Raw genomic sequence first — 7511 nt, 5'->3', positions numbered from 1 at the left:
AAGAGGGAAAAGGAGATGGGAAAGGGAGAGAAAAGGAAAAAAGAGAAAAGAAGAAAATTATATATATTAAAAAAGAAACTCTAGAAACACCACCACCACCACCACAACAACAACAACAACAACAACAACAACAATAATAATAATAATAATAATAATAATAATAATAATAATAATGATGATGCAGCTAGGCGTGGGTTGTTGCTCTCGGTGTCCTGTGCGTCGTAAACGCCGCAGGTCGCGATGCTCTCCTCGGGGCAGGGCAGGACCCTGTCCGGGCCGCCGGTGCCATTCAGTTCCGTGCCGTGCCCGGCGCGGTCTCTGTGGCACCTCCCGCTCGGGGCGGAGCGGGGCGGGCGGACAAAGCCGGGCTGTCAGCGGGGCGGGCGGGAGAAAGGAAAAGCGGCGGCGGCGGGGAGCAGGTGAGGAGAGCAGCGGGGTTTGTGCCACGCTGGCACCGGGAGTGACCGAGGGCTCCGGTGCCCGGCATCCCACGCGTGGGCGGTTTTGCGCGGCGTGAGGCGGCTTTGTGAGGCGTGGGAGAACGGATCCTCCCCGAGAGGGACGGGTCGGGGACTTCGAGTCGTCTCCCTCGGCTGGAATCCGTTCTCCCGTGGGCAGGTCGGGGGGTTGCAGCCAGCAGGGAGTGACCAGCGCTGTGTGCTGCAGCTTTCTCTGCCTTCTAAAGTAGTTTGGGAAGGGACTGAAGGAGTTGTGACTCTTCATTAAAAAATGGAAGCGCAATTTTAACCTTACAATGGTGCTAAAACAATGTCCTGACTCGAACCGAGTCGTTCTCTCCCGTGGCAATTAAGCCAAGAAAATCTCAGGAGCATTTCAGTGAGTCGCACCGCTCGGGAGTAATTAGCATTTAGGGGGCTTAAGGATGAGGAGCATGTTTACGTGCTTGCAGACGTGACTAGTTGAAAAGCAGAAGTTGTGTCAAAAGCAGGAAGGCACTTTTACTGCCCCACCGGTTTAACCTTGCATATAAAACCAGTTTGTGCATCGCCTCTGAGTTGTGGGTGTCGAAAACAGCTGGAAAGGAGCTTTCCTTCGGAGCGCTACACATTAGGGAAGCTCCGTGATGAATATTCCAGGGAATGCACCTAAAAGCCTGATGATTCAGCAGGCTGCATTCACTGGCCAAGTGTGGCAGCTCCTGCCAGGAAGGATGCAGTGCTGTGGGCAGATATTAACACTACCTGAAGCTCCCAGTGCAGTGTTCCATGTGAGGTTGTGGGGGAAAACAACAACAACAATAACTGAAATTACTACCAGTTTTTAATTTTAAACAGTTTCTTCTGATAATTCAAACAAACAACCCTCTGGTGTTTTCTATGGTGAGTGAGTTATATTCCTTTCGTACTTTACTTGCTTTCCAAAGGGTTATTTGCTTTTCATCTGTGGCCCCAAACTGTGTAGCAAATGAATTTGGGCTAATAATATAAGCTCAGAACTTAACACAGTGAGAAATTCTCAGCAGTGGAGAAGGTGAAAACTTTTCATGAGAAATACTGTAGCTATTTTGCTGTGTTTTAAGAGATGACTGAGGCAGAGATGACATTTCAGAAGTGGAATAGCAGGAGAGTATTTCAAACAGTGTTGTGCAGTTTAAAGGTTCTTTTGTAAGAGGCATTTGCTCTTTTAGAAGACACTATCTTCTGAAGACACATGAACTGTCTGAAAGCTTCTACAGGAACATTATCACAGGGTAAATATTTTAGTCAGAGTTCTGACTGCTTCAGTCAGGAGCTGAGCATGGGCATGTTGAAATAGTCAGTATTTAACAGCTGTGTGAGCCAGCATGCACACTGTCATGTCAAGATGTCCAGGGCACTGCCTGAATGCTCTCCAAATCCTTGGTGTACAGACACTTGCTCTGTCTCTCATCCCTGAGATATGGGGGCTTCACCTAGCAAGAGAAAAGATACAAAGAGCACAGAATGTCTTTGTCTCACACAAGGGTTGTCCATGACTACTGCTGAGATTCAATGGCTGCTTGTTAGTAAAGCCCTTGCACTGAAAATCATCCCCAAACCATGGACAGGAGGGTTGTGACCCCTTAACTCATCTCCTGATGGGTCCTGTGGGTGCAGTGTTTGAGTTACAGGACACTGTGTTCCTGAAACACTCCAGACTGATGGTACTGCTGCTGAAATATTGAGCTTTCATGCTGTCCTTAGCAGAGAAAGCTGACTGAGATGCTGTGTAATCTACTGAGATACAACCAGGGGCTTCAGAAATGACCAGCACTTAATAAATTTGACTTTTCCTGAGGGCAAGTGTCCACAAGGGCAGTGGGGACAGCTTGCTGAGGAGTACACAGAGGCTGTGTAAAGGGTGTTGGAAAGAACCAATGCTGACTGGCAATCTGGTCTGGAATAGTTATCTCACCCCTATGATTTAGTTTGTAATGGCCTGATTAAGTTTTAGTCTGACATTCTAAATCTAAGGCCCCTCAGTGCCAATAAAACTCTCAAATCAGGTTTCTTTCAGCTCTTACAAGCCAAGTGTTCTCAAATGTTTATCATTGCCTCTTCTGGGTAATTGGTGGTTTTCTGTGTTATCTTTGACCTTCCAACAAATGTGACAGGACAAGGGGTGATGGTTTTAAATTAAAAGAAGACAAGTACAGACTAGATAGAAGAAAGACATTTTCTACAGTGAAAGTGGTGAGACCCTTGTCCTGTAGATGCCCCATCACTGGAAACATTCCAGGTCAGGTTGGATGGGGCTCTAAGCAATCTAATCTGGTTGAAGATCCCTGCTGACTGTAGGTGGATTGGACTAGATGACTTCTAAAGGTTCCTTCCAACCCAAACCATTCTATGATTCTATGGATGCCAATGAAATAATTGGAGGAGTTAAAAAACAGGTGACACCCCTCCACCTACCCTCCATCTCCCTGCTCCCAAATGGATCATCACAAAAATTCACCCTGTCTTGGGAGCCTTGAAAAGCACTAAAATTTGTGTTAAAATGTCATTCAAATTTACTTTAAAATGGCTTTTTCTTTTTCCTCCTGGCTTTCTTCATTTAACCTTGCAACATTCAAACCTCAATACAGTCAGGGTTTTAAAAATAGCTTAATTCCAGAAGAGGGAGAGACATCAAACTAACAGGTGAGTGGAATGTGTTTTTCCCTCAGGCACCTCTGGAAAGTGATACTATATCATGTTAGAAACTGTGAGCTGTCAGCCAGAGCTGGGCTGGGCCAGTATGTGCACGAAGCATGGGCAGGAGACCTGTAGCTGGTGCAGAGAGTCCTGGTGGAGAGCATGGTAATGGTTTTGGTCTGAGTCACTGGGCTCCCAAAGGCCGACTGTTGTGTGATAGCACAGGTTTTGTTGTTGGGTGAGGTTTAAACGAGAGCCTGAGCCTTTCAGCACCCTCATGTCCATTATTTATTGTGCAGTACATAAAAGTCAGTGTTGCAGCTTAGCTCCCTTGAGGATAGCTACAGCTGCAATGTGAAATCCTCAGAGCTTCACTGGGGTTTCATTTCTCACTGATGAGAAGGTGAGGTGCTCTAGGGAAATCCAGATATGGCTCTTGCATCCTTTTCATCATGGGCTGGCTGTGGCTTCTCCCTGCTGAGGGTCTCTGTGATGCCCAGCATGGAAGGTAGGAGCAGCCAACCTCAAGACTGAACTCTGGCAGAACAATGGGTGATCTAAGGCACCAAGAGAAACTGTGGGGGTTAGTCTGCCTGCAGAAAAGGTGAATGGGGAAAGAGCATCCAACAAGGGTTTTTGTCAAGGGATTTGAAAAGACCCTTCATGGTCTGTAAGGAAAAAGCAGTGACTCCTCTTCATTTGGGAGTCAGGTAAAGGAAAAGGGACTGGAGAAAACGGGAGAAGAGAATGAAAAACCTAAACATCATGGAAAGGATTCCCAAACCAAGACTGCTCTAGGAAAGCATTTGTCATATTATTATCCATCTGGACCTCAGAACAGTTTCATATTGCATGTGTCCCCAGTGAGCTGAAGTGCAGCCCCAGCACGCAGTGGCAGGACAGGCAGGATTAAGGCGCAGCCTGTTCTGGGAGCACTGCCCAGCATCAGCAGCCAGCAGCAGGCCTGCCCTGCACTATTTTTATTATGGCTGTGTCCAAAAAGTGTTTTTAAAAGGCTGAAGGAAAACAACCCTGCTGTCTAACAGAGCCCTATAGGAAGAGCATGGCTTCAGAAGGTGCAAGTATGGGACAATCCGATCAGCGGCTGCTGCTTTAAAGAGGGGATGATTCTTCACAGAGGTCTGTGACGGTGGTGAAGAGGATGAGAAAAGGTGGTAGGGAAGGTGACAAGACAAAATTTGCAGGCAGAACCTTGATGATCCTGGTTGAATGCAGCCTCAGCCCCAGAAATTCCTCCATCTTGTGCTGAAGAGTTCTGCATTCATGCTCTCAACCTTGAAAGACCCCATGTTGCAGATGTGTTGAATTTAAAGTTTAGGAGCAGTTCTTATGCTTTCCAGAAACCTAATCTTTAAGCTGGTCTCTTCCAAGAACGATTCACCATGTTACTTTTCCACCTTCTAGGAAGAAGCCAGTAGTATTTTCTCAGCAAGGCATTCTCAGATACCGAGCACAACATTTAGTCAGGTTTACTCCTTTTAGGATCCTAACACAGGATAATCTACTATACACATAAATGACAAGCTTTCAGGGTGATTTAACTACCAACCCCAAAGCACATAAAAATAACAAGTTGCCAGAAATACAGATCCTGCCTGAATTTGACAGGTAAGAAGGGTGTAACATGAAGGTCTATCAGCTATAAACTTCAGACACCTCAATTGTTTTAACCTAGTAAATCCTGATCAAATTGTTAAAGTCAGGAGAGCAAAAATCTGCCTCTGATTTCACCACATGCTTGGGCTGTGCAACGTCTAATGCAAAACTTCTTAGGCTTCTCTTTCCAGAGGAATTTTATTTTTAAAAATTAATTGAAAATAAGTTTTTAATAAATCAAGTAGCCACTTTATGTCTCAATAAGTGCTGGGTTGAATACATAGCAGCAGCAAGCTCTTCAGACAGTTTGAATCACACTGCAAATGAGGCATGTCAAATTTTATCAGAGGAAAAGAGCATGTTTTATTTGGGTTTACAATACTCAGACCAAGTGGAAATGCTGTGAGTAAACTCATTCTTGAAGCCTCATTGCAATATGGCACTTGAAACTTACCTTGGATCTCCTGACTCAGCTCTGCTGGGAACACAGCATCCCTTGACCAGGTTTATGATTCTGAATCCAAGAATATTTGCAAGCCAGAGGCAAAGACCCAAAAAAGCCAAACTGAAGCAATAGAGTCTTGAGCTCTTCATGTCTGCTGTTAATTCAGAACACTGGCTTGCAGGAGTACCTGCAAATATTGTTTGGCAGTATTTAGGTCTTGTGGATTTAATGGCAAGTAAAACATTTCCAAATGCCCTCAAATATTGTCTGCTTTGCTTTGTAGAACTGGGAATAGCTGGCTGGCAGATGGCATGAGCACACTGTCAGTATTAATAGACCTGCACACACAGAGGAAGAACAGGTGACTGCTGCTTGTAACTGAGCCAGTCAGAGAGGCAGCAGAGAGCTCCTGTCTTAGCAGCCTTACTGCTTGAACTCCTGCACCAACAGAGCAAACACTTGCCTTAGCATTTGATGCTCTGTACAGTACCATGTTCTCTGGAGCTTCCCTGGAGAGGTTAGTGGCCAGGGTAGGACATCCCACTCATGTAGCTCTGTTCCACTTCAACAGGTTAGTTTGCAGGTCTGCTGTAGAGCTCAATAATTTAGTTATTACCAAGCAATCAGATATTTAAAACCCCTGACATAAATACAGTGCACAACATGCACAGACTAGGCCTTGAAGCTGTTCTTTCTTTTCTCTTTCCTGCTAACTTTTACACTTTGTTCTTGCAGCTCAAGTTCTCAGCCATTATTAATTGCAGTAACCCTTATGAATGGGTTCTAGTCTAAATCTTTCAATTACATGAACCCTTTAACTCCCTCATGAGCTTTGATGCCAGTCATAATAATGAGAGGTTTTCACAAAGAAAAGCAGGAAATCTTGAGATACAAGAGACTAAACATTGGTTATGAATCATAGAATCATGGAATTGTTAGGGTTGGAAGGGACCTCAAGGATCATCCAGTTCCAACCCCCCTGCCATGGGCAGGGACACCTCACACTAGATCAGGTTGCTCAGAGCCACATCCAGCCTGGCCTTGAAAACCTCCAGGGATGAGGCTTCTACCACCTTCCCGGGCACCCTGTTCCAGTGTCTCACCACCCTCATGGTGAAGAATTTCTTCCTAACATCCAATCTGAATCTACCTGTTTCTATTTTTTTTTTCAATCCCCCTAATCCTATTACTACCTGACATCCTAAAATGTCCCTCACCAGCTTTCCTGTAGGCCCACTTAAGATACTGAAAGGCCACAAGAAGGTCTCCTCAGAGCCTTCTCTTCTCCAGACTGAACATCTTTATGCCTCAATGGCAAAGCTGCAAGAAATTTGCCAGGAATATACATTTCCATCGGGGAAGTGAGGGTGCAAGGTGCAGCTGAACACAGCCTGGGGAATGCCAGAGAAAAATGACCTTTGCTGAAGTTTTGAGCAGCAGCTGTCTCCTGAAAGGCTTTTGAAACACAGATTGAATAATTCCAGATGATGAGAAAAACAAAACAAAACAAGAGAAAAAACAACTCTTAAGAAAACAAAAGGTTCTGGGCTCTCAGCCACTGTGGGTTGTTGTTTTCGTGCCTGGAGAGATCCCCAGGCCCATTCACTGCTGCTGGGGCTGCTCCTGTGTGAGTGCCCCGTGCCTCCACAGACCAGAGCCACAGGAGAAGCCACAGAAGATTTTTCTCATTCTTTATTACCTCTGTTGCGTATTTTCCCCTTGGCCGCACCTTGACTTGACCACAAAATTGGCAGCAACTCCCTCAGTTGCTTTTTTCCCTTCAGGGGATGGAACAGACCTCAAAGGTGAGGCCAACCCAGTTCCAACCCCACTGCCACGATCACGGAAAGATGACCTCGTCCCTGGGTGGGTTTGAACCACCAACCTTTCGGTTAACAGCCGAACGCGCTGACCCATTGCGCCACAGAGACTCCTGGTGTACACCTTCCAAGCGGGGCTCCTGCTGGGACTGCCCGTGGTGCTCCACCACGGACCCTGCAAACCCCTCCTCACTGCCCGTGATGCTCTATCACGGACCCTGCAAACCCCTCCCTCACTGCCCGTGGTGCTCCACCACGGACCCTGCAAACCCCTCCCTCACTGCCCGTGGTGCTCTATCACGGACCCTGCAAACCCCTCCCTCACTGCCCGTGGTGCTCTATCACGGACCCTGCAAAACCCTCCCTCACTGCTCGTGGTGCTCTACCACGGACCCTGCAAAACCCTCCCTCACTGCCCGTGGTGCTCTATCACGGACCCTGCAAACCCCTCCCTCACTGCTCGTGGTGCTCCGTCACTGATCCTGCAAAACCCTCCTCACTGCCCGTAGTGCT

At 46.6% G+C, this 7511-nt stretch overlaps 1 non-coding gene across 1 annotated transcript; it reads right to left on the bottom strand.

The window, feature by feature from the left end:
• Positions 1-7035: 7035 nt before the first annotated feature.
• Positions 7036-7109, bottom strand: TRNAN-GUU (transfer RNA asparagine (anticodon GUU)). The gene has a single exon. It is a non-coding gene; the product is annotated as a tRNA-Asn (tRNA).
• Between the last annotated feature and the right edge of the window lie 402 nt (positions 7110-7511).

The sequence above is a fragment of the Indicator indicator genome, chromosome 31, assembly GCF_027791375.1.
Source record: "Indicator indicator isolate 239-I01 chromosome 31, UM_Iind_1.1, whole genome shotgun sequence".
Lineage (NCBI taxonomy): Eukaryota > Metazoa > Chordata > Aves > Piciformes > Indicatoridae > Indicator > Indicator indicator.
The sequence above is the reverse complement of the archived record's forward strand: the minus strand, read 5'-3'. Positions and strand labels throughout refer to the sequence as shown.